At 41.1% G+C, this 27,798-nt stretch overlaps 1 protein-coding gene across 2 annotated transcripts in view; it reads right to left on the bottom strand.

Moving 5' to 3' along the window:
- NDNF (neuron derived neurotrophic factor) overlaps positions 1-19,824 on the bottom strand; it is a 47,958-nt gene extending 28,134 nt beyond the window's left edge. Inside the window, exon 1 of one of the 2 annotated variants that reach the window (XM_083174445.1) lies at positions 19,461-19,824. The gene's annotated coding sequence lies outside the window, so the exon portion shown is untranslated. Of the gene's footprint in view, positions 1-19,209; positions 19,351-19,460 lie in introns of those variants that run through there. The other variant, XM_083174446.1, reaches the window with a different exon arrangement.
- Between the last annotated feature and the right edge of the window lie 7,974 nt (positions 19,825-27,798).

The following is a 27,798-nucleotide window of genomic DNA, read 5'->3' as shown; positions in this document are numbered from 1 at the left end:
ATATGCGCCTCAAATGGTGTCGAGGATCGTGGGCCTGTGTATATTTTTCCACAACATTGCTGTGCGGCGTGAGATACCCTTTGATGAGTGGGAGGTACCATCTGAGCCGCAAGATCCGCCCATGCGCCCATCCCGCGCCCCTGAATGCCGGAGGGGATACCAGCTGCGGGACTCTGTGGCGCAAAGATACTTCAGGTACATTTTATCTAGTTGACAGAACACACCAATTTTAGTAAAAATCACCCCTTCAAATAAGTACAGTGTGTTAGTTGTCAGTGTTACAAAACGAAAATTAGCCAGCCTGCCCTCCTAATGGCAAAGAAATAGTAGATATTTATCATATGTGCTTAGTTTTGGGGGAAGTTCAATATAGGTGCTCATTATTATACCTTGTACAAGGGATCTTATGTGTTTGTTATATCTTCATTATTGTAGTTGATACTATCCCTGATGACTGGTGAGTACATTGATTTATTCTCTAATGTGTTGGGGATTTTTTCCTGTGTTGATGTATGATTTGTTTGCAGATATATATATATATATATATCTATATATATGATATTTGAATTTATTAACATGTTTAAAAATTTCAAGGAGCAGGCAGGCAGCCAGGCAGGCAGGCAGGCAGGCAGGCAGGGCTGGTGTATAATGCTGGACTCAGGATACCTGCAAGTATGTGTATGTGTCTTTTAAACATAAATGTACGCATACACATAGATGCATAGAGTAAGTAATGCTAACTACAGCTATGCGTTGCTAAGCTATAGCACGCGTTGCTTGGCGGAGCGAGGCGTCATTGGATTTGCTAAGTGCATACACACTGTGTTTTATATATATCAGATTTGTTCATTGCCATACATCAGCACTACTGTTTTGAAGGCATGCGAATTTGTCACCATTTGTGTTGGCGCAGAGACGCTGTTCATGTAAAGATGAACAATAAAGTTATTAACACAAATAACTGTGATAAACCAATGCCACCACCTGATTGGTTGATTGATGCCATTGTTAACATGGCGGAGACACGAAGGGCAGACCCATTTTCGGCTGCGGAGCTGAGGGTTCTTGTCTCCGTCATGGAGACAAGGCTGGGCCGTGCGGGGCCCTTTATCAGTAACCGCCATAAGCGGAGGGCCTATGCTGCGGCAGGGCGCCGGATTTACGCCCGCACTCGGGTGCGGAGGACGATCGGCCAGCTCGAGAGGCGGTGGTCGGACCTCCGCAGGCGCCAGCCCCAGCTGTTACAGCAAATTAGGGGCGAAATAGCTGAGTGTGAGTATTTTAGCTATGAAATTTCGCACTTACAACATAGCATCTAGAAACAATAAAATGTGTCTCATGATAAGTGGGTGTCCATGGGTTTAAAAGTCCATAGACTGTTATGTGTGCTTCTTCCTGGTTAACATGCAGTCATGTGGCTTTTATATGTAATGACATAGCATTGATGATTCTGATGCATACAATGTGCCAGATCTAATATGTGTTACACATTGATAAATGCCAGGGTTGTAATGTTTGAACAAATTACTAACAATCACATAATAATTTAAATGTCACATTTTGGAGTCCATTAACAGTAAGGAGCTACTTTCCAGCATCGTTTGCCATCATTATCACCCTTCCATGTATGTCTTGTTATGGATTAATACATGTGCCCCAATGACCCGACATTGACCATGATTTTTTTTTCTACCACACAGCACGAGCCCGAGCCCGACAGGCCCGTGAAGAGGCCGAGGCAGCCCTGGCCGAGGAGGAGGGCCAAGAGCCGGAGGAGGAGGTGGCGGCAAGGGTGGAGGAGGAGGAAGTGGAGGAGGAGGAGGAAATGTTGGAGGAGCAAGTGGAGGAGATGGTGGAGGAGATGGTGGAGGAGGTGGAGGAGATGGTGGAGGAGGTGGTGGAGGAGGAGGAGGTGCCTGAGGCGGTGGTGGTGGAGGAGGTGGAAGAGGAGTTGGTGGCAGAGGAGGAGGTGTTGGTGGCGGAGGAGGAGGTGGAGGAGGTGGTGGTGGTGGAGGAGGTGGTGGTGGTGGAGGAGGTGGTGGTGGTGGAGGAGGTGGTTGTGGCGGAGGAGGTGGACGAGGTGACGGTGGCGGAGGAGCTGGCGGAGGAGGGGGCTGAGGAGGCCACGGTTGCCCCAGAGGTGTCGGAATCCGAGGGGGAGGAGGCGTGTCAGGCCCCGGAGTCCCATGAGATCGGTATGTTTACATAATGCATCATTCATGAAGTAGTTGTAGTGGTATTTGTTATGTAGCACTGGTGATTAAAAATTTTGTTCCAATACTATTAATACAGACCCCAAAGTGGGTAGCTACAGATACAGGTACGGGTTAGATGGGGTGTCCAAGGCATCCCTTTCATCCAGGACACCTCTGAATTACACTGGTTTGGGGGATGGCTTGGAGCTCCATTTTGACTGCCACATAACCGTTGTAGTTAAACAGGATCCTGGAGTAAAGGGATGAGTGGATCATTTGTGGATTAAATTCACCTGCTGCAAGCGTTGATTATGACCCATCAAATAGTGGAATCTATATTGTTGGTGAATGTTATTTATAAACTATAGGATGTATGCTATAAATGGAGTAGGGCCCGGCCTACCTTGGAATGGAGTCACAAGTTGCCAGTGTCCCAGGAGCCTCCTCTACCTAAACACCCCCTGTAGTTCAGATTGTTTTTTTGCCCTCACAGATTTGTAGGTTGGTTTAGACTGAATGATGATTTTGAGGATGTGTACTGTGCATTCCTGACATTTGCATAACTCCCATGGCACGAACCATCACTGAACTTAGACTGAGGAGATTGTGACAAGTTCTTATTGACGGAGGCCATGACATGCTTGTCATTGGTTAGTCATGGGTGGGTTGTGACTGAGAAGAAACACTATGACTGTTATGTCTTCTGCAGAGTAAAGGCTAGAGGGCACAAAACACAGTATGTAGCAAATAAGTTTGCATGTATGTATATATGTATGTGTCATATCTATTTATCTATGTGTGTCTCTATCTCTCTACATAGATATATATATATATATATATATACACAGACATGTCACCTAGCATTTCTGCAATGTATGTAGCAGTATGTGAAATGTATGCATGAATATCATGACTAATTTTTGCCCCTTTGACATGCCCACAGATGCCACAACGCCGGCAGATGAGGGAATTCGTGGGGCCCTGCTGCGGATGGGCCACCATTTGCGCTTGCTCATCGCAGACCTGCAGGACCTGCGCGATCTCCTACTTTAAAATGTTTGATTATTTTTTTCTATTTATTTGTTCAGCATAATAAACTATTTATGCAAGTTGAAAGTTGTTGGTTTTCTTTGCCCATTAAACAGTATATGTGTAGATTGTTTATAATCTTTTACACAGGGTCTAATACAAACTATTGCACTTGATTTGCTGTAAGGGTTAATGTGTGCAATGCATGTGTTAGGCATGCTTGTAAGGATATATTGGCATCTAATTGATTCCAATTCCAAATAAGCATTTTTTTATGAGGATAGGTAATTGAATAAGTGGGTCATGTGATGTATTGCAGAATATACATCATAGTGGGTTGTTTGGCGTAAATACTCCGCTTACGGGCGGTAGCACCGCTTGGCTCCCGTTCGGATGCGGTATTCCCGAGCATACTCTGTAATACTCTGTAATACCGTGCAGAATCGGAGTGTTTCTCCCGCACACGCATGGTTTGTATGTCGTCCGTAAACACGCCCTGTTCTTAAAGAGTGAGTCCGTCCGAATGCGGAGGACACGTGGGCGTTTCTACGGACGATGGCCGCACGCGGCAAAACACCGTGGCGTGCGGACCGCTCCGTAAGAATGCGGGAATATCCGCACCGATCAGAATAAGGGCCTATGTGAGGTTTCCCTGCTGATACCCTTCAATGTGTAGTAGTGCATTTCACAGCAATTATAGTAAGATCTGAGTGGGTGTGGTATAGAGGCCAGACCTTTGAGATTCCGACTGTCAGAATACCGGGAATCCCGACTGCCGGTCCTCCGTCAGGGTGGCAAGTGCATGGAAGCACCTTGCCTGCTAACTTTGCTCGTCACGATGCAGGCTCGGTGGCTCGCTTCTCTCGCCACAGGTCCTATTCTCCCTCTATGGATGTTGTGGACCCTCAAGACTGAAAATAGCTCCTGTAAGTTGGGATCCTGACTGTCGGGCATTTAACAGTCAGGATTCTGACTGTCGGGAGGTCTTCCTGCACCCGTGTTATCATGTCTGTAACATTTCACAGAGCATACTGAGTAGCAACACTCCTCACAGTGAGAAAGGAAGGAGCTGCTCTGTGATCATGTATGTATGTGTGTATGTGTCACATATGCTGCTGTACTGTAGTATTATCATCATTTATTTATATGGCACCACAAGGGTTCTGCAGCACGTAACAAAGTACATAAATAAATGAGCAAAACAAAGGAAAACAATTACTTTTAGAGTACAAGACAATGTAGGAAAAATACATGGCATGTAACCATTGCTGCACCAGGGGAAATAATAATGGGAGGTGCAGATACCAAGGGTTCAGTGCTGTAGTAGGGAGAATGGGGTAGAAAAAAGGTCTAAGTGAGGGTAAAGCACATGGAAGGAGAGGGTCCTGCTCTTGGGAACTTACATTCTGAAGGGTAGTGATAGACAAACAGGAGTGACATGTAGCAGGGAGTTAGGAGTTGAGTTGGCTGGATTTGATTAAGTCGGTCTTGAGAGCCCATTTGAAGTTTTTGTACAGAGGTGGAGAGTCTGATAGGGAGAAGTAGAGAATTCCAGAGGTTGGGAAGCACAAAGGCACAAATCTTGGAGGCAGGAATGGAAGGTAGTAACCAGTTGGCAGTAGAGGCAAAAGGCATTTGTGGAAAAAAAAGGGTGGGTGGGAGTGTAAAGTATAGAATGTAAAGGGGAATAAGGCAAGATGGAGAAGGGGATCCATTGAAGGACTTCACAGTGCTTCACTTTTTTCACATTATGTTATGTTACAGCCTTATTCCAAAATGGAATAAACTAATTTATTCCCTTAAAATTCTACATGCACAAACTCAGAAGGTAGTAGACTAGCTTTCAAAGCTTTTGCTCCAAGTGGGCTTACTAGTGTGTGTGTGTGTGTGTGTGTGTATGTATGTATGTATATATATATATATTTAAACCGTGTCACGGTCTATTGATTTCTAACAACGAAGCCGCGAGTGCCGCACCCCCTGTCGCTGTACTTATCCCCTAGTGAAGGCACCGGCTGCAGCTTTGAACTGCCACATTGGAGTGCCAGACCCCCGTTGTGTATATATATATATATATATATATATATATATATATATATAGTCTTAGTGTGGTCACATTCTCTCATGCACCCTGTTTTAACCTATAGTGCATTGCTTATGTTAACCATTTCCCTAGATCAGGGGTGTCAAACTCAAATTCACCGGGGGCCGCATCAGCAGTTTGGTCACCCTCAAAGGGCCGGTTGTGTCTGTAGATCCCCCTGTATAATTATAATGCCATGACACCACAGGCTGCTCCCCCTGTATAATATAAAATGAATGCCATGACACCACAGGCTGCTCCCCCTGTAAAATAATAATGCCATGACACCACAGACTGCTCCCCCTGTATAATATAATAAAAGTAATGCCATGACACATAAATGATTATACAGGAGGAGCAGCCTGTGGTGTCATGGCATTATTATTATTATATACGGGGACACCTCAGGAAACAGCAGATATATTTTTTTTTTATTGTGAGTGTGATCCTCATCCTCACTTGCTGTTTCTCCGTCTGTCCTGCAGCTGCTGCGGCTTCCAGCTTTTCTTCACTGCTTGCTGCGGCCACACTGTCCCCGACTCCCGGTCCAGCTTCCCTGCCTGCTCCTACTTCTCTACAGATGCATGGGCAGGCGGCGTCATCGTCATGACGTCCCCACCCAGTGTCTGTCACTGCCGGGCATCAGAGGGAACAGGCGGCCGGCCCTCCTCCACGTAGCCGTGGAGGCCGGCGGCCATGTTTCTGTAGCCGCATACATATGTGCCTACAGGAACATGGCCGCCGACAGTGGAGGAACAGGTAAGGCGGACGTGGACGCGGCCCGCAGCACTCCTGTTTTAGACACACACTGCCCCTGCTTGCTATCTCCTCACGCGGGCCACATGACGAGGTCTGGCGGGCCTTGTGTTTGACACCCGTACCCTAGATGATTAGTGACAGGTGTGTTGGTAACTGCTCACCTATAAAAGCATAGTCTGCTGTGAGCTTTAGACCAGATAGCATGCCTGGAATCAAGCATTGATGTGATAGCTATGTGTATTGTAGCCATTTTCAGCGATAGTGTTAGGACCTGCAGAAAAGTGGGGTCCCGTGAAGGGGGCTGTAGGCTTAAATGCATTGGTCAATTCATGAACCAAATCTTCACTATTTATTTTCAGTTAATTTAGTGTGTGCAGAGCCTCTACAATGTCTATATATATATATATATATGGAGAATCTAGGAGGAAGAAAGGAAGCGCTCCATAGTGCGTGTATCAAAAGATATAAAAGTGTTTTATTCTTTAAAAGCCACGTACAGGTACAGGTCATAAATCACGTACCATTTGCAGCGGTTTCAGACAACCGCGGCTCACTTAGCATGAAACAGACACGGCGGTCTTTGTTGGAGTGGTTACACTCTTACTCACGATCGGCGCCAGGCCACGCCCCTACGCGTTTCGTCACGGAGACTTCGTCAGCCCTCTGACGAAGTCTCCGTGATGAAACGCGTAGGGGCGTGGCCTGGCGCCGATCGTGAGTAAGAGTGTAACCACTCCAACAAAGACCGCCGTGTCTGTTTCATGCTAAGTGAGCCGCGGTTGTCTGAAACCGCTGCAAATGGTACGTGATTTATGACCTGTACCTGTACGTGGCTTTTAAAGAATAAAACACTTTTATATCTTTTGATACATGCACTATGGAGCGCTTCCTTTCTTCCTCCTAGATTCTCCAAAGCTTTATTCACCAATCCAAGTGACTGTGGGGAGCTGCCGATCACAGAACAGTGGTCTGAGTGCATTTGATTATTACCACCTGGGACCAGAAGTTGTTCCTCATAGAAAAGGATTAAGGACTTGCGCACTATTGTTCTGTCTTTTTTGTGTCAAATATATATATATATATATATATATATATATAAACAACAGCAAAGAAGAACAGGCGGCACTCAAAGGATTTTTCAAAAATTGTATTCCAAAATAGTATACAGGACACCAACATTTCGGGGCCCGTACACCCCTTTGTCAAGGTGAACTAGCGACAAAGGGGAGCTCGGGCCCCGAAACGTTGGTGTCCTGTTCACTATTTTTAGAATACAATTTTTGAAAAATCCTTTGAGTGCCGCCTGTTCTTCTTCGCTGTTGTTTACCAATGTGCTGTGGAAGGCACCAAGGTATTTGCCTATAGGGGAGAGTGCCGGTCTGCCTACAAGACATTATATATATATATATATATATATATATATACACACACAGTATATACCCCCTATGCTTCATTATTGAGAGCCTTCTTGTATGTAAATGTCTACTGAGTGGTCATAATTACAAATTTGTGACTATACATTTTCATTTTAGTATACTTCTCCTGGCCAGTGTCTGTAGTTGTATGAAAGGACATCCTATACTCAGAGAGAAGTGGCTGTAAGTTGGTGTTCTGGAGAACAGCTATATCCTCACTGCAGATTTGGCACTCCACAAATCAAATCAAGCTTTTGATGTCAGCTCATTTGTGTAACAGGCTGGAAATGAGCTGTACTCCATTAAAAGAATAATTCTTCAGAATACGACAGCTGTAGAGGTTACCAAAAAGCAGAAGCATTCAGCCGTGGAGCTGTTTATTTACTGTTCGCATTTGATAATGTACGGAGCCGTTTTTACCTACTGCACAATAAGTTTTTGAATTTCTAAAAAACAAATCTCAGCACAAGGCTTATTTGTGTGCAAATGTTCTTATGATTTCTTTATGGTACAGACATTAAGCAAATGTGTATATATATATACAATAAATGTTTGGAGATACAGAAAATGATATAAGTACATGTGATAAATAAGTCTAATTTATGGTACATTCCTATTACTACTCAGCAGTATTGAACATTTCCTATTCGTTGGCTTAATGTCCAAATTAGGGAGGATAAAAAGAACTAAAGTTGTGAGGATTTATTTAACACCTTTTGTAAAATAAATATAAAATACTTGGAATTCACACCATATTATCTGAACCTGTAAACTAAAGTTTAAGGCAGACATTCATCTCATTATTATTATTTCAGTTTGGGCAATGCTATAACATTAAATCCAGAGTTCCCTGTGTCAGCTCTACCCCTGGTAATACTGTATGACAATATGATGTTGCATAGAGGGGAGGAGCCACCCATACCAGGGAAGTGCACCCGGGAAGTACAACATGCATTGTCCAAAGGATGCTCAGAAGGCACTGCCACATCGATGGTGGCCACAGGGTGTCATTCCAGTCACCATACTGTCCTACAATCAAGGGCTGTAAAATATAACAGTATTTTATTTGTATTACTCAGTGTACAGCAGCTTTTTCTACTTCTCAAGACATTATGGGCCAGATGTATCAAGCTTCCAAAAGTGATAAAGTGGAGAGAGATAAACAACCAGCCACTCAGCTCCAATTTGTCATTTTTCAAACCCAGCCTGTAATGTACAGTAACAGTTATGAGCTGATTGGCTGCCTGTTTATCACTCTCCATTTTATCACTTTTTGAAGCTTGGTACATATGGCCATTAGACACTTCTCTTTTAATGTCACTAGTTACTAATGTAGCTCCAGTTCATGAATTCCGGTTCACATCAATGCATAGGTAGTATAATGCAAAACATCATTACTTTGCATGTAGTCAGAGAAAAACAGCTTTGGTAATAGTACAAAAGTTACTCCTTGCCATCTCCCTGGTGACATCACAAAATGTTTTGATTTATATTCAGTTTGTTTGTTTTGGCAGCAATGTACTAGTCTGATTGTGATGCTAGCATTTGCATTGCTAAAATTAGTGGAAGAATATTATACTATAATAGAGTATTGCATTTGTTATATACAGTAGCAAACTACACCATATAAAAAAAGGAAACCCTTCACTTACCTTATTTTCACTATACCAATTCTGTTTTATTAAATATGTTGAAAACCACAGAATAATTATAAGTACCAACTATATGCTTATAACTAAAATAGGTGCACTCTATGGAGGTTGTTCTGGGTCATTCGCTTCCCCGATGTTTTGCGTCTGCGCATGTGCAGATACATTTGTGCGAATGTGCAGATGCAGGGTGCATGCGGCCACGGCGAACAGGGAGTTTGCTGGGTGCACACACCCAAGTGCGCAAGTGGAGCGTGAAGGGAACATGGGGTGGCGGGCTGGACTATTTGCATATGGGAACGCCCAGCATTTCATGGGCGTTCCCATGAGAACGCTGGGCATTCTCATGCAAATATCCTGATGACACGGGTGCGGGGTTGGCCAGCTGACATCACCGGATGTCAGCTGCCCACCCACTTCCTCTCGAGCATCAATGCATATGTAAGTGACTTGAGAGTCACTTTTATATGCGTGCACCTTTGCCATCATTTGATGGTCGCCGACCATTGAATGATGTGAGTGGATCCCCCGAGGCTGCGAATGGATGTTACTGTGCAACATCCTTTCCAGGCCCTGTGAGGGAATTTCCCTTGCGAATGGGTGGCAGCCAGGCCACCACTTACAAGGCGGGGTTTGGTCAATCAACCAGAATAACCCCTCATATGTATATGTTCAATAGCTTATAGAATTAATATGTATTGCAGAAACTTCTGGATTAATAAATAAAGAAAACAAACATGGAAAAGCTAAAAAGAAATACAAAAAGTAAAACAGCAACTGCTGCAAGTTGTAACATTAAACATTTGCACAAAGTCCCATGATATGTGTGCGTTGATTTCTATTTGTCAGTTTGTAGATGTATCAAATAATAAACTTCATTAGAAGAAGACTGTATCTAAAAATTATAGGTAACATAGACGAAAAAAATAAAATGAACAAAAATCAGAGCAGATAAAAGCAGCAAAGGAACAAAAACAAACAAACATAAAATAAAGACTCAAATGTTATAATAAGTAACAGATTTAGTGACAACTACTGACGTGTATTTCTTAAAGAAGCAAAAATGAAGGAATTTAAGCTGTTTATCTGAAAAATTCCTTTTGCTAAGTAATCCGCTTAAGAATTGAATTTTTCCGTAACCAACGCCTTTACATCTCTGCTGAAAATAATAATAATGAGACAGAACACTGTCTCTAATACCAACATACCTCACATGCATGCAACACAAGAGGACATGCCTTGTATATGCAGCACACAGGATTAGTAGGTGATCCATAACCAAACTCTATACTAGCAGTTGTTCCCCTTCCTCCCCAGTAAAAAAATCTAGAAAGATCAAGAGAAAGAAGAATTTTTGGTACTTATGTAATATCTGGGCTCCCGTTTTTCTTATGAGACCACGTCCCCTTGCGGGGCTCGCTGCGCTCGCCACGCTTCGGGCACGGTGGCTCGCTGCGCTCGCCACACTATATAAAATCAACTCCATGCGAAGCTGGATAGTAGGGGTATAAAAAAATGGGGTGCATTTAACATGGGAGCCCAGATAATACATACGTACCGAATTTTTTTAATAATAACTAAAAATATTATTTTGAAAAAAATCTCCACACCTGTTATCATGTTACTAAAAAATAATAGTAAGCAACTTACAGAGTATAAAAGAATGTTGTATAGTAGATAATAAAGTTGTTCTGAATTTATTTATTGATATGTTAAACCACACACTTACAGAAATTGCAGGTCATTGTATTGAAACAAAACCACTACAAAGGGAAGTTATATTAGACTTTCTAGAATTATATTCACACATTTATTTGTGCTACAATAGTTTATAGCTACAAATTGTATTTCTAATATACCAGACTTAATCTCATCACAGTCCTGTTGCTTGCCTTGTCATTTTTTGCATATCTTGTTTTGGGTGTTTCCAGCTCAACGAAATGTTCAGCCCAGATGTAGAACACAATACCAGCATCTACTGATCTATGTAATAATAGATGAATATCTAAAACTGAGGGGCGGCTAGCTGCATAGTCTTTTAATGTTAAATCTTTGGCCGAAGTAGACTATTTTTCACGAAACAATAAATATTGCGCTAGAAACACATGTTTGATTACTAGGAAATCATCCGTGCAACTTTTCAGTATTTTCATTCAGTTCTCTGGCAGAGTAGTCAATTATTTGTCTCTGAAGCATGAAACTGTCTGAATATTCATTCTGTCCCCAATTACAGGCAGAATTGTGACAAGTACTTTTTGCCCTTGGCAGTGTAATTATAAAGACTATTATTGTTTTCTTTGGTGATCTGACTTTAATTTCATGTACACATTGTGGATTTTTTTAAAATGTTCAATTTAAATCAAAGATACGGTTTTACAGATAAAAAAAACTAACATTTTATGAAATGTTTTTTATTATTTGTTGAACACTTTTTTTCTATAATGCATCACTTTCAACTTTTTTTTATTATCACATGTAACTAACAAAACAATTGAATAAAATCATATGCCAACCAAATATACATTCCCTATACATCCTGTATGAAAGGACAAGAGTAATTCCAATAGTACAAAATGACAAGGACAAAGAAGGGAATAAAGAAAAATTGTAAGAACATTAATGTAGTCAAAAGGTCTAGATTAAATGGGGCTGTTGGATTATGGTAATGTCCAAACAAAATCAAATTTAATTTAACTCAGCATTATCTTCTGTATGGTGATGTGGGGCATATTGTTTGGTACAAGCTTAGTGGCTCACCCTGTTTAATTACATTGTGTATATAAATGAGTGTCAAAGTCATATGTGTGATGGTTTTTTCCCGGCCACACCAGGCGTGTACTTGTGGGGAACTTGGAATTGCCCATAACCTCAAATTTGTGCTCAAATAACAGCACAGAGGCAATATACTGTACATCCTATTACTTTTTGCGATTAGTGGGAAATCGTGTGATCACAATAAAATTCTTGACTGGTCAGTGCCAGAGACTAAATTCAACTATCAATGCTCATTTTGACTTAAGCCAATGCGAAATCTTTGTGACCAATTCTATGGTTATCTTCCATTGACATGTAAATATAAGCAAGATATCCTGAAGACAAGGAGATTTAAATAAACAAAATGTATTATAAAAAAAAAAAAATGTATATGATGTTGATAACATGTAGCCTAAATAATATATGAATTTGTAATATGTTAATATAGACACAACATGTACATTAATAATTTATTTAAATATTGTAAAAAATGTATGTTAATTATTAGTTTGGTACTGGCCTATGCTCCTTCCTAAGGCAAAAAAAAAAATTTGAGGGGCAGAATTTTGGCTAATTACTGCACAGTGCGTTGAAAGACTATTCAATCCAATAGATCCAAAAATCAGGGATTAAAGCGGAGAAGTTCACCTATGGTAAAACTAAAGGTACATCCAATGGTGCATTTGTATTATAGAGGGGCTGGCCGGAAGAGTGCACCCTTGCATTTATCCCCACAACTGAATGCCCATAAATCTAACATACAGTATTCCTGTTTATCTGACCTATCTGGATCTATTTGCTGTATCATTTACTCATGTCATGATTATATAGTATTATCCTGGGGCATCATGGGGCATGTGCTTGAACCCCTGGAATAAGGGGCCTGGTGGCTTTTTCAAATATGGAACTGTTTGCACAGTTTGTTTTACCTATATGTTCCTCAGGAGAAGATGTATGAAGCAGTGATGAGGGAGGAGAAGTGATAAAGTGCCTAGTACTTTATCACCAGCCAATCAGCTCCTGACTGTTAAGTTACAGGCTGGGTTTAAAAAGGAGCTGCATGGCCAGTGATAAAGTACCAGGCACTTCTCCCTTATCACTGCTTCATACATCTACCCCACAGTGAGTTGCAGCAGGCTTACTGCTCCAGCAAAAAGTCCAGCAAACACTCCTAACTCGACACTTTTTGAAAATGTAATCTACAACTGGAAGCCCAAACATAAGCAGTCCGAGTTATGTTTGAGTTTAGGGGACAATAACTGGCTGGTGAAGCTGTAAAGCTAGGTACACGCTATCCAATAAGCTTCACTGCCGATATTGTTAATATTACCGGTGATGCTTCCAGATGAATGATCTAGCGTATACACAGTGAACGATATCAATAACAAAATCATTTAGTGACATCACCTGGCCTCCTGCTGAACATGCAGTCCTTGACAATATAGGCAGATTTGACTGTAAGTTCAGATGACAAGGGGGTCGGTAACAACCCGCGAGTGAGTGCATTATTAACTATATCATGTATACACACTAGACGATATCCATGATAATGTTGTTACTAATACTGTGTATAACAAATGTCAGGAGCCTCTTCAAGGCATCTGCTCCAAGGGGCACTCACACTCATTGGGGCAGATGTATTAAGCCTGGCGAAGAGATAAAGTGAAGAAAAAGTGGAAGGAGATAACCCACCAGCCAATCAGCAGTTGATTGTCTGGTGCGTTAACTCCTTCCACTTTTTCTCCAGTTTATCTCTTCGCCAGGTTTAATACATCTGCCCCATTGATATCTATCTATCTATTATCTATATACAGATGGAGCCGGGCTCCCTCTTGCTGGCGAATCGCCAGAACGTCACCGCTGGTGATCCGCCAGCAGCCCGGCGTCCATCTGACTGAGACGCTCGTGCGTCTCACGTGCGTCTCAGTTTCCGGGCAGCGGGGCGATGGGAACTCTGTCCGTCTCCGCTTCAGGGAGACGGACAGGGTTGGGGGGGGTGCGGGGAGGTGGTGGGGACCCCGGGAGACTGCCAACAAGCTGGCGGGGACCCGGGGGAAGCCGTCGGAAGGGGACGCGCGCGCATCTCGTGTGTGCACGTCCCCTTTCGCAGATACAGATGGCGGGTTGCGGGGGATGGCGGCTGGCATCGCCATCGCCATCCCCTGCAAAGAAGAGACCTGCTCCATCTGTATATCTAGTGTTTGTGTGTTTCCAAAATACTGCCATCTGTTGTTAGGTGAAGTACCGCCCCTGACCACTAGAGACCACGCAATGGACCAAATTACTCCTTTGTGTGCTAAAGATGTCATAACAGAAAGTGAAATCAATTTCTGCAGGGACATTGATGTTTCAACCTTGCTGGATATAGAGAGAGGGAGCTGTGAGGACAGAGATTGGAGGTAGGAGCAGATAGAGACTGGGGGTGGGGTGGAGAGTTTGTGGGTTAATAACTGTCACTGCTCAAAGTGAAAGTAAAAACTGTCACAGCTCAAAGTGAAATTCCATTGCAAAAGCTGTCATTTTGACGGGCTTTTAACGAATGTGTTAATGTTGGTAATTGTGCAATGGGTAGCTCCTATCACTCATTCTGTATGCAGAATAATGTACAACAAAGTACAGCTGTAAAATACAATATATTTAACATGTTTATTTATATGTCATTTCTCCAGAAAGTTGTTTAATGTATAGTAAGCGTTTAAAAAAATGTTTCTCGGCAACATGTATACATAAACCACTTAATTATCTCATTATGTATTCATGGTCGTGCTATAGTGTATTCTAGTGTTTCAAATGCCCAAAACCCCATCCCCCACCCGCATCTTTGTGTCTTTGTAAGAGTTAAATGATGCTTCACACAGACTTACCCCAGTCCTACCCTGTCAGACTTATACCAGTCCTACCATTAGACTTTCCAGAGTGGGGACTAACATTGCAATGTTTCTAAAAGGGTATTGTGGTGTACATATGCTGAGGCACCGTGCAACAAATGGCGTATTGGAACAGAGATTATTTTCTGTTTTATACATGCATAATGGATAGTCAGGTACAGAAGAATCATATACTGTGAATCTTAATAAAATGGTCTGGGGTAACATGGGGTATGAGATAGACATTCACAAAAATGTGGGATAATTAGACATTTCTAACACAAATTTAAAGATTTTAGGGGAAATTATCATGACTTTAACCTATTTTAGAATGAGGTTATCTCTGATTTACATGTGCAGAAAATGAGGTGTCATGGGCTGGGATTTAATAATAATATTACACCTACGGTACATGGAGTATCAAAAGAGAGGAGACAGCGAGAGAGGTCTAATCTGTAGTATCATTATGCTACAACTACAACATCTGTACGTCCTACAATAAGTATTAAGTTCTTTATTTTAGGTCACAAGTAGAGTAAATCACTTACATAAACTTACTGTCAGTTAGTTTTGGTTTATATTGTATATTATATATCTACAAAAATATAACATGGCACATGTGAGAGCCCCATATTAAACATATGGCTTAGAGTCTGATTTGTATTATTCAATTGTTCTTTCCTGAACTGTAGTGAATTTACTGATCAGTTCATTTGTCAAAGTTTTAATATGACAACCAAATATGTGTTCAGTCACACTTCTAGAATGCAGGATTGAGCTTACTAGTTGCCAAGGTACTGTATGGTCCAATAGCTATGCCCATTGTCATGATGTGTTTTGAAATGTAAGCATTCACAATGTCGACACATGCTGACATGGTCTGAATGTTGACATTCAACGTGATAACATGTTTAAAATATATGTCAAAATAGACATAATGATGACATTTTAATAATGCCAACATGTTGAATTTCAAGTCGGAATGTTGACACTCCTATTTAACCTAACCCTACCCATGATTGCAGCCTAACCCTAACTCTTACCCTAATTGTAGCCTAACCCTACTCATGCCTGCAGCCAGACCCTAATCTCATGTGTCAACATTCTAGCTGTCAACAACAATCAATTGATGGTGTCAAAATGATGGCAGTGTCGACACTATGAATGTTGAGACTCTGAATGCGGACAGTTAAACTACATTTCCATTGCCATACGGCATATGAACATATTGTGTCTTCACTTTGTGTAAACTCAGTTTCTTGGCCAAAGTATATTCTCCTAAAGAATACAGGACTAAGTGATATGAAAAACACCAGAATATTGACAAAACTATCAGAGGATTAAGTCATTGCAATGACCTGCTACTGTCCATACATTTATTTTTGAAGGGCATGTCATTATTCTTCATTCCTCACAAAGTCTCTGGGACAAACACGCCTCGGGGTGAGCTTAAAGGAAGCACTTTTTGCGTGCATTTAATTTCTGAATGTTTTGAAAAGGAACTCATGTGAGACAGCCAAAATGCACACTGACATCTATTTCTAGATCTACGTGACATCATACCCTACATCAGTCGAACGGACACTATTTCAAAAATGTACCTAGCAAACAATGACATTTAAACCAACACAAAAGACAACTAAACTTTTAATCAAGCTCTACTGCTTTTCCTCTTCATGATAGATGGATCTATTTTCATTTAAAGCACTAGCTGGTTGGTTAAGAATTAAAGATGGATTAGTTATGTTAGCCCCATACTACAGTGACATGAGAAGCATGCAAAAAAATTGAGCTTTCTAGAAAATCGCTGAGATTAAATGAATATTACTGCAGAACCCATGCAGCTTGCACATTACAGCGGTCATTTGAAAACGATTTGAACATTCTAGGTAAATGTCCATTTTCAATTTTATCCTTCTCACCAATTTTAAAATCATACAATATATACTCAATAATGCAAGTGCTCAAAAAAATTAAATACACTTTTTTAGAACATTGATATCTGTCTTATGACTGTGCTGCATTATTACTTTTATGCCATATGATATACTGTGTATCATTCCTACTTTATTTAGCTCTGAACATATAGTTGTGAATTTGTTTGCCGCAATTAAATAATTATTCCCTTTGAGGAAGGAAGTGGTACTTATAATAGTATATCATACACTAAAGCCTTAGAACGTGTATCACCTCGATGATGTATGTTTTAAACTCCTTTGTGGCCTAGGAATATCCAGTGTAGCAGTTAAATATGGGTTATGAGTATTTCATATGCAATTGGCTTCAGCAAAACCACATTTTTTTGGCTAGTCTTCTAGGCTACACATAAAACAGATAATATGTATGCTGGAAGTTGAAGTGTGGTTTCTACAAAATACTGGCCTTCTTTATATAACCTAGTATTTGAAAAAAATGTGTTTACATTTTATAAGATTCATTTATCTTACACTGGACTCATTAATAAAATAAAATAAAAAGTTTTGCTGGCGCGGAACCACATCCTACTTCTTGTTCAATCATACAAGCAGCAAGGATTCAGTGCTCCAGATTATAATGCCATTTAAGCAACTGCTCCAAATCTTTCCCTAGAGTGACCCACAGTGGTGATGGCAAGGCACAACATGGCACCAGTCTGAGGTTACAGATCATTTGCTTTCAGGGCTAAGTTTTCTGCCTGTGATCTATTTTCATGTACTGCAAGGCAAAGACAGCACACATAGGAACCAATATTTGCTAATTGACAACATAATAATTAATACTACTTGATCTCAAATATATCATTTTAATTTGCTGACTGCTAGAACAATAAACGATTGTCAATAAATTAGACTATTTTATAGTATAAATTGTTTCTCCAATCACGTGGATTGCAATTTATTTTCTATTCAAGACTGATTACTTAGTAGTGAAGAACTCTAGAGTAAATCATTATTTAAATTATATATAATGCATATAAGTAGAAAGATAAAGTGTATTTACAAAGAATAACAAAATAATATGAGAATCCTAACCAAGAGTAACTGATATATTTATTAACAAGGGATGTATTAAGCATATAAAATAAAATGTAATTGAAATATGCTACAAAGTAATTTCATATGTGTGTGTGTGTATATGTGTGTGTGTGCACGCGTGTTAAGATTTTTTTTTATGTTTATTTATTCATTATAGTCCTATAGTGTCCTCAAATCTCCCCCCAAACCACATCTTCTATTTCCTGCACAGGCATAAGAGACCCCCTTTAGAAGTCATAATTAAGCTATGAGGTAACCAAACACTACTTATAATACCCCCAAAACATGGCAAATTATAAGTGAAAACACAGAGATATGACTTAAACAAGACATTATACAGGAATCAGACAATAGAAAATACTGATAGCAATCATATTGAGCTAAATAACTTCCCACAATAGAATAGCAGCACTTTATAACACTCACAAACTTTAAAACAATGAGATCTCTGTGTATAAAGCAGGTTATAAGCCTGATGGGTACTTTAGGTGACACAGACTACACAACAGATACTCATTGCATTGTCAGTGTAGCCACTTACTTATAGTTACACCACTTATTTAAGATGAATACATTTCTTGCAAACTGATAACACAGTAACATTACATTATGGAATTTTTTGTTAGTTTAAGCTCTTATATAATCACTAGCTGATTTATAAAACTATTTACTGCCACAGTATCCCACCATGACAGTAAAAGATAGAATTTAGTTGAACATTTTATATATATATATATATATATATATATATATATATATATATATATATATATATATATATATTTGGATTTTTGTGTTTGCAGATTTCAGTAAAGTGTTTATTAAAGAATGTACAATTACATACAGTTCTGTAACTTGCCCACACACCACACTGTATACATTTCATGATGCCTCCTTATCATTTTACCACTCAGTGCATTAAGTGCCTCTGGGTGACTCTATCTCTGCACTGCAATGACCCTCTGCATTGATTTTACCCAGGATTACAGGATGCCAATTCATAAGGTCATCATTATATGTAAGGGATACACTATGAAAACAAGACAGCCATATGTTCCCTGCCCAGTGACATGTGTGTGCTAAGAGATTATTTGCTTGCTAATCCATGCCTTTTCATCATGCCCTACCTTTAGCATCCTGCTGATTCATCCCTAGCGAACTACAAATCTCCTTAACTCAGGCAGTCTGGCTTTATTCTGTGTAAAGCCGAATTATTAAAATATATACAAGCCCTTAAATGTAAACCCAGCCACTACAATGCAATAATATCAAGGATGTCTCTCCTCTGCCAAGTTTGCCATACAAGTGAAATGCCTCCTCCAGTTACAAGGCATGGCTCTGATTGTGCACTGGCAGAGATATCAAAGCTGCAATTTCCCTGCTCTGCCCTGCAAGGAACTTTTCATAGCTCTTGGAACTGAAGAGAGAGAGAGCGAGCAATTACCTCGTTCAACTGATCGCCAGACAGTGATCAGTCCTCCTCCTCCTGTATCCTCAGCCCTGTGCTTCTTCCCCATGGGGGAGACGCTGCCCTCTGCTTACATAGAAGTTCTGCTTGTGCCTGACACATTGCAACCATGTCAGAACAACTTGTAGGCACACACGGTGATGAGAATGATAACTCCTCGCAATGAGATGCTTGCGCAGCCTACGATCGTGTATTAGAATCTGTTCCTGTTAGAATGTCACACTTACCTCTCTGATGCTACACTTGATGCTTTAAGATGAAGTCAGTCTTTAAATGTCCCAGGGAACGGAAACGTACCAGAAATTCTCTTCTGATCGGAAACTTTAAAGTTTTGCTACTTTATTCAGTCCCAGAAAAACTTTGGGAAGAGCTGGGCAGTGTCAGATGAATAAGCACCTGAATGATGGAAGTAGGTTGCTGTGTCCTCCTGTTATCCAGTATCCACCAGCAGGGAATGTGCAGTACTAGGTCTGGGTACAGAGCAGTTGCTGTGTCCCTGTGCTCTGGGTATCTCAGTATCTGCCGCTTTCTGAGCGCCTTTCACTCTGATACTATAGTGCATTGGTGCTGAGTGTCACTAGCAGAGCGCATAGCCTCCCCTCCCCTGTGAATAAAGCCCATGCACCTAACCCGCCAACCAGGAGGCGAGGGTACCGATGCCCGAGCCAATCACCGCCCCGCTCTCCCTGCTCACTTTCTGAATGGTATGAGGTACCGCCCACTTTCACTATAAAAACAAAGGCAGGGGCACAGGCTGCGGCAGCAAGCATCACAGGCTGAGAGTGACAATAGGATGGAGGGGAGCACACCAGAAAATAGCAAAGAGTGGGGGGTTGAGAGGCTTGTTAAAAGGTGACCAGCAGTAATGGCTAACATGCAACAACACTTGTTATTGTTTTGCAGGATTTGGAAGAAAACAGCTGCAATAATAGTCTGTATGGCAGCTTTAAAAAATATAGCAGTCTCCATGTCTGTTTATCTAACTCTTGATATCTGTCTATTTTTTTCTTCAGTATCTATCTGTCTCATCCTTTGACAGACAGCTATAAATATAGCATTCTTACAATTCTTTGATTTTCTCATGTACATGATGGGGTAAATTTACTAAGATGGGAGTTTTCTTTAAGTGTGATTTTGCCCATAGCAACCAATCAGATTGTATTATGTTCTAAAACATAATAAATAAATAAGACGTAGAATCTGTTTGGTTGCTGTGTGTGTGTGTGTGTGTGTGTGTGTGTGCGCGAGTAGTATATCTATGCATTGTGTTTAGCTCTGCAAACTTGTGACGCCTTATAAATAAAATGTAATAATAATTGTGTAACATACATGTACTACCATGGAGTTCATAACAAGTACACTTAGTGAATGTAAGTCATTTTGCGGGGTAGTGTAGGACAGGATATAAAACATGGCTTTATTGAAAAAAAGAAGTCACTGCAAGCAGAGAGAGGAAAAGAAAACAAGGTTGTTTTTTAAATAAATAGTCTTCGCCGTGTAGTTTCCAGACACCATACCAAATGCAAACCGTTTTATAAACGTGCTGCCAAGCCAAATCTGTGGTCTCCCTGCATTTATTTAAATATGCAGGCATGTCTACAATGCCAAAAGAAAAAAATACCAAAATATAAGGTTTTATCCAGTGCCTTATACAGGATCTCTTGGAATTAGGCTGTATATTACAAGGATGTTTCAAGTCTTACATCTGTATGCCTCATGACTCCATTTACAATTGGAGTACGGAGCTAACAGAAAATATCAAGTTTGTTTTAACAGTCTAATTTATTGACTCAATCTGGGGGGAACGTTAAAAAAACTACTGCCATTTTTTATTTAAAATCATAAAAATAAATTTTAAGCCATCCACATTAGGTTGTTTAAATTTGGCAAATCGTATTATATTATTACAAAAGTAGATCAAAGATATATTGCAATACTGTAAAGTCTCCCAGCTTTGACTTGCATGTGTTCGATAATGAGAAACAGCTCCCCAGCACACCAGCTTCTTAACGCTGATCAATCACATGTAGCGCGATTCAAATCAGATGTAAGCACTTACTGCCTAATGGAAATTGCTACCTACTCCTTACACCTACACCATTTGTGTATTTTAAGCATGAGTTTTTCCTAATATGTTAATAGCAATAATATATGCCACCTGTCTTCTGCCTAAGGGCTCTACAATGAGTATGGCTTAAATGGTTCAGCAATTTAATTTTATATTGCTTGCCAAGTGTTAAGGCACATGCAGAAGAGCCTTTAATGAGCGCTTAGTAAGGAGTTTACTGTGTGATATTTAGAATGGTTTGATCACGCTGTTTACCATCTGGAACACCGTGTGAGCAAATTCTTACAAAATGCTCATTAACCGCTAGTCAGAACGAGCCCTACAGTAAGTCCTTGTCCACTAGATTTGCATCAAAAAGTTAAGTGCAAGCCAGGTGTACGTTTGACATGTGTTTGTTAGTGGAATCAGAATGCGGTACTTTTGTACTGAGATGGTAATTCATGTCATTAAGTGGTACTGAGCTTTCCATAGTCATCAATGATACTGTACATTCATTTTCAAGTTTCAAACCGTGTTTTGGTTGTAATTAATCATTGCGATTTTGGAAAAACAACCCTCAAGTGTTTTGGTTTTGGATTTCGGTTCGGTTTAAAATAAAATAAAAATAATTCTATAATCACTGATAAAAATTGACAAAAATAGCTAAAATGATGTAATTTTTGCCATCCAAAACCCAAAATTTGGAATAAAAATATAAAATTCCAAACTTCCAAACTGCAGGTAGATTCGAACTGGGGCTCCGAACAGATCGGATCTCTTTGGGGGAACACTGAGATCAGAGAAGTCCAACCCAACATACTGACAAATAATGTAGTTTAATGCATTTTACCAGATCCATCATTGTTTGAAATTGTAAAGCCAATACTGTTAAACAGTTTTTGAATGAAATGATTACCATGATGGACCACCGGGTTTAACCTCATAGTGTTTCCTTTCTCATTGTAGCCATTTTGAATTTCAGATTTGCCATTTCATCCCAAAAAGAAAAGTATATATATAAAAAAAAAAAATTGGGATATTTATCCATATGTACAATGCTTATATTTCTATTTGTTCAGCAGTTTATAAACCATTGCCTACTTGTAATTGCCATAATACAATTATTCCGCATAGCGGTAGCATACATGAAAGCTGCTTACTGTACAGGAAGTGTAAAGGTGGCCATACACTACTGTGATTTCTAACAGCTGTGTATGGCCATCCGATCCCCATTGAGCAGCCTGGAACTTTCCAGGCAGCAGGATCACATGCAATATATTGCATGTGGTCCTTTTTGCATGTGATGTGTCGCATGCAATTCCTTTCCCTGCCCCCTCGGCCTTAAGCTTTCCAGCAACTAAGCATTACTTTAGATTCCAGTTCCCAGTCACATTTTAAAACTGTTTTATTCCTTTCACTTTCCCTTAACTCCTTTCTAATAACCTCTTTGGATTTTGGAAAAAAGTCGTGTTGTGTAAGCTTTTCCAAATCACCCACTTTGAATTGACTAGTCTGTTTCAGAAATCCATAATTATCCTAATGTAATTTAATAAAATATATATTGCAAAGAAAAAAAAACGTAATAGATATTTAATAGTCAGAGGGGTATGTGGAAATAGATGTCAGTCACGCTATGGTTAGTATGATCATGATGCAGACAATTCCCCCCCCCCCCCCCCCCCCCAAAAAAAAGGCAACTAAAATTAAAAGAGAGAGAGAGAGAGAGAGAGAAAGAGAGAGAGAGAGAGAAGTTTGGAGTGGCAATTGAACACACAAAAATTGAACTTAACACATTAGCACATACTGTGTCACACACATAGAATACATTCCACCGAACACTCATTATATATATATATATATATATGGGGGATAAGGGGGACTAAAGAGGAGGGTGGGGGACACTGTGCAGCTTCTGCCAGTGGGTGAGGGTCCAGCGTGGCAGCACAGGAGTATAGGACGGTGCCCCTGAGTCAGTGTCTCCTCCTACTGGGTGGGAGTTAGGGTGCATGAGAGCAGGAGGCTGGGTGGTAAAGCATGATAGAGGAATGTGGGCAACACAGGGTGAGCGGGTCCCCACTGGCGGAAGTTACGGGGCAGGAGAACAGGAGGCAGGGCAGTGATAGAGGTGTGTGGGCATGAGGGGTAGTAAAGGTTTTTGGCTGTTGCAGAGTAGGGATGGGCATTGGTGCAGATGCCATCGATGGTTGGCATTGATGGCGATTTTGCACCATGCCATCGATAGTAGTAACATAATACTTGGTGAACCATCGATTGTTGTAGCTATCAATGGTCATCCATTATATCTGACTGAACAGGCCGTGGGTCAATTAGAACTCGGTGGCGGGACTTCCGGGTGTGGTGGGGTGGAGCTCCGTGTCCCGGCACCTTCAAAAAATTTGAAACTTGATCGGTTCTCCTTTGCCATTGATGTAGGGAAACCATCTGGTCCTCCCACTTCGATGGCAAAAGTATTCAACATCGGCCATAAACCATCGATGATTTGAAATCATTGATGGTCGATGGGCATCCCTAGAACTGGAGGAGGGTGAGAGACAGTATGCAGCTCCCGGGATTGGGTGAGCGTCTCCTCGCACTGGGAGGGAGTAAGGGGGTGTATGAGAGCAGGAGGCTGTATAATAGTGGTATGTGGGCAAGACATTGATAAAAGTTGTGGTGCTGTGCAGAGGACCGTGGTGACACTTCTGGCAGTGGGGGAACCTGCAGCGCAGCAGCCAGGGCCGGATTTCCCACCTAGGGGCAGCACCTGCTTGTGGCGGTACAGGATCCCCCATTCTCACGGGGGTATGTGAAATGCTGGGGGGGGAATTGTCGGAAAGGGGTCAGGGGGATCTGCAAATTGCGGGAGGGGGGGGTGCGGGGATCTGCGATTAGCGGGTTTACTCATTTAAATCATAATGACAACAGAAACTACCCAATGACACTGATCAAAAGTTTACATACCCCAGTTCCTTATACTGTGTATGGCCCCCTTTACATCAATGGCAGCTTGAAGTCTTTTGTGGTAGATGTGGATGAGGCTCTTTATTTTCTCAGATGGTAAAGCGGCCCATTCTTCTTGGCAAAAAGCCTCCAGTTCCTGTAAATTCTTGGGCTGTCTTGCATGAACTGCACGTTTGAGATCTCCCCAGAGTGGCTCAATGATATTGAGGTCAGGAGACTGAGATGGCAACTCCAGAATCTTCACTTTATTCTGCTGTAGCCAATGACTGGTCGACTTGACCTTGTGTTTTGGATCATTCTCATGTTGGAACGTCCAAGTACGTCCCATGCGCAGCTAGCCCATAAGCTGCGCATGGGACGTACTTGGACGTTCCAACATGAGAATGATCCAAAACACAAGGTCAAGTCGACCAGTCATTGGCTACAGCAGAATAAAGTGAAGATTCTGGAGTTGCCATCTCAGTCTCCTGACCTCAATATTATTGAGCCACTCTGGGGAGATCTCAAACGTGCAGTTCATGCAAGACAGCCCAAGAATTTACAGGAACTGGAGGCTTTTTGCCAAGAAGAATGGGCCGCTTTACCATCTGAGAAAATAAAGAGCCTCATCCACAAAATTTTCCTCCAGTATTTTCTGATAACATGCTGCATTCATCTTGCCATCAATTCATCAGCGATCCACCTCCGTGTTTCACAGTAGGAATGGTGTACCTTTAATCACACAGTAGGCCTTGTTGACTCCTCTCCAAAAGTAACGTTTATGGTTGTGGCCAAAAAGTTCAAATTTGGTCCCATCACTCCAAATGACTTTGTTCCAGAAGTTTTGAGGCTTGTCTCTGTGCTGTTTGGAGTATTGTAAGTGGGATGCTTTGTGGCATTTGTGTAGTAATGGCTTTCTTCTGGCGACTCGACCACAGAGCCCATTTTTCTTCAAATGCCTCCTTATTGTGCATCTTGAAACAACCACACCACTTTTTTTTTTCTGAGAGTACTGTATTTCAGCTGAAGTTATTTGTGGATTTTTCTATGCATCCCGAACTATATTCCTGGCAGTTGTGGCTGAAATTTTTGTTGGTCTACCTGACCGAGATTTGGTTTCCACAGAATCCCTCATTTTCCACTTCTTAATTAGAGTTTGAACACCGCTGATTGGCATTCTCAATTGCTTTCAAGACAATTAGATTGACATACCTATTAATTGTCAGAGATGTCTCACTGACAACTAATAGGTATGTCAATCTAATTCTCTTGAAAGTATAAGCCTTCGAAAAAGTATTATTGCTTTCAAAATATATATCTAAAGCACCATATTAGAATCCACAGGGATATATATGTACTTTTTGATCAGGTTGATTATCCAATTAGACCTTTTACTCTCTCTCCACACCTGTCCATCTCCTTTGATGTATTTCTTCTGTTCATATGTATTTTTTCAAATGTTTAATGTAATCAGATATACTTACAATTGTAAATTATGATTTACAGTGTTAAACATTCTACTGAATTGCTGTTCTTCGGCCCCTAATGAAGTCATGGACATGACGAAACGCATTGGGTTCTGCATATTTATTCAGTGACTGTAAGAATCGATGCTGATGTAATATTGAAATAATCTGTATTCACAACGTTTTGCCCATAGAGCTAATTTTTATTAAATATTTTATTTTTATATTTGTTTACAATTTCTTAGCGCCCTCTGAGGTGCTGCTCTCTACATTCACAGAGCGTGAATGTCAATGCTCTGCAGCAGAGAGACCAGCCCTGGACCTTGGATTGGTAAGTAAGCTGACAGCCCCGGGCTTCAGCCCTGGACGGGTGAAGCCTGGGGGGGGGCTTTATTGGGGGGGTCCCCACTCCTCCAGGTACCCCGTCCAAGGCTGACCAGCCACGGTGCTCATGTTTCGGCCAGTAAAAAGTGTTACCCGACTGTGGCATGACACCGCGGGCTTTTGGAGCCCGGTGCTGGTTTCAGAAATATGGGGGACCCCTACGCTTTTTGTTTCCCATATTTTTGGAACCAGGTCCGGCTCAATGAGAACGGGACTGGTTATGCTCAGGAGGGGGGACCCCACGCCATTAAAAAAAAAAAATACCCACTTTTTTAACACATTTTTTTATACAGGACCTCAATGATCTGTGCAGGGTTCTTGCCAATTCGCCTGTCAGAATCTGGTCTGCATGTGTGGCGATTTTTAGACACATTTTCCCGAATTCACATCTCATTAAATATGCAAATTGTATACTTTTCAATGGGAAAACATCTGGATGCGAGTTCTGGCACAACTAAAAATCGCACTTTCAGAATGCTGCCGTTTTTGCCGTTTTTCGCATCTCATTAAATAGGTGAATTCTGGAAAAAGTGTTATTTTGGCCATTTTTTGCCTAAAAATCACAAAGATCTAATTTTTGCATCTCATTAAATGTCACCCCATGTGTCAGTAAGCCATTTTTATAGAGTGAGCTACTATAGTTACACAATGGGGGAGATAAACTAAAATGTCAGTTCTATTTCACATGGGATGTTGCTATGGGTTAACTAGTCAGAATCTACTTATTTATTTAGCACCTTCTAGAAGATAATAGATAGTGTCTGATTGGTTGCCCATAGCAACATTTCATCTGAAATAGAACTCCCATCTAAATTGGCCCTAATGTATCAGTAATCCACTGCTTTATAGGGTAGGCATCTACAGTTACACACAATGGGCCTGACTCTGGTTCACTTGCAAAAGCAAATTCACTCTCTAATGGACAAAACCATGTGCACTGCAGGTGGGCTGATGTAACATGTGCAGGGAGAGTTAGATTTAGATGTAGGCTGCTACACTTAAACACAATGGGGGAAAATACAAATTCGTATCGGCTTCAGTGCGTAAAAAAAACCCCAAAAAAACATTTTTTAAAACGGCCTAGCCACGGCCGTAACCAGCTCCAGGCTCAATGAGCCTGTCCTGGTTGTAAAAAATCAGAGAACAAATGACATAGGGTTCCCCTTTTATTTTTTACATGTTTCCCAAAATGCGGGGAACAAAACGACTAGGGGTCCCCCGTACTTTAGGAACCAGCACCTGGCCCAACCAGCCAGCACGGTAATGCCACAGCCGGAGGGAGACTTTTTATACAAGTCCCCCGGCAATAGCATTCAACCCCTGACCGGTCAGCATGGGCAGGGGTCCTGGGGATGTGGGGACCCCGCCCTTCCAGAACTTACCTGCCCATGCTGAAGCCTGGGGCTGTTCTCGATGCCCCTGGGCTTTGGGGATTGAGTTGATGAAAGGTGTAAAAAAATAGAAAAACCATTGGGTTATGCTGTGGAAAGCATACTGAGACTTGGAGAACCACAAGTCCCAGCATGCAGCCCATTAATGGGCTTGCTGGGACTCTTAGTTCCACAGCAAAACCAATAGTTAAATAAAATCACACTGACACATAAGAAAAAGAAAGCTTTATTACATACATATCCCAAGCATACAGATATTTACCTATGTTGAACCTGCAAATTATACTTACAAGGCTCCTCCGGTGTAGATCACATCCTCTTTGGTCCATGTAGGCTC

Source organism: Crinia signifera, chromosome 1 (assembly GCF_055691185.1).
Source record: "Crinia signifera chromosome 1, ASM5569118v1, whole genome shotgun sequence".
NCBI classification, from domain to species: Eukaryota; Metazoa; Chordata; class Amphibia; order Anura; family Myobatrachidae; genus Crinia; species Crinia signifera.
This window is presented reverse-complemented; position numbering and strand designations above follow the sequence as displayed.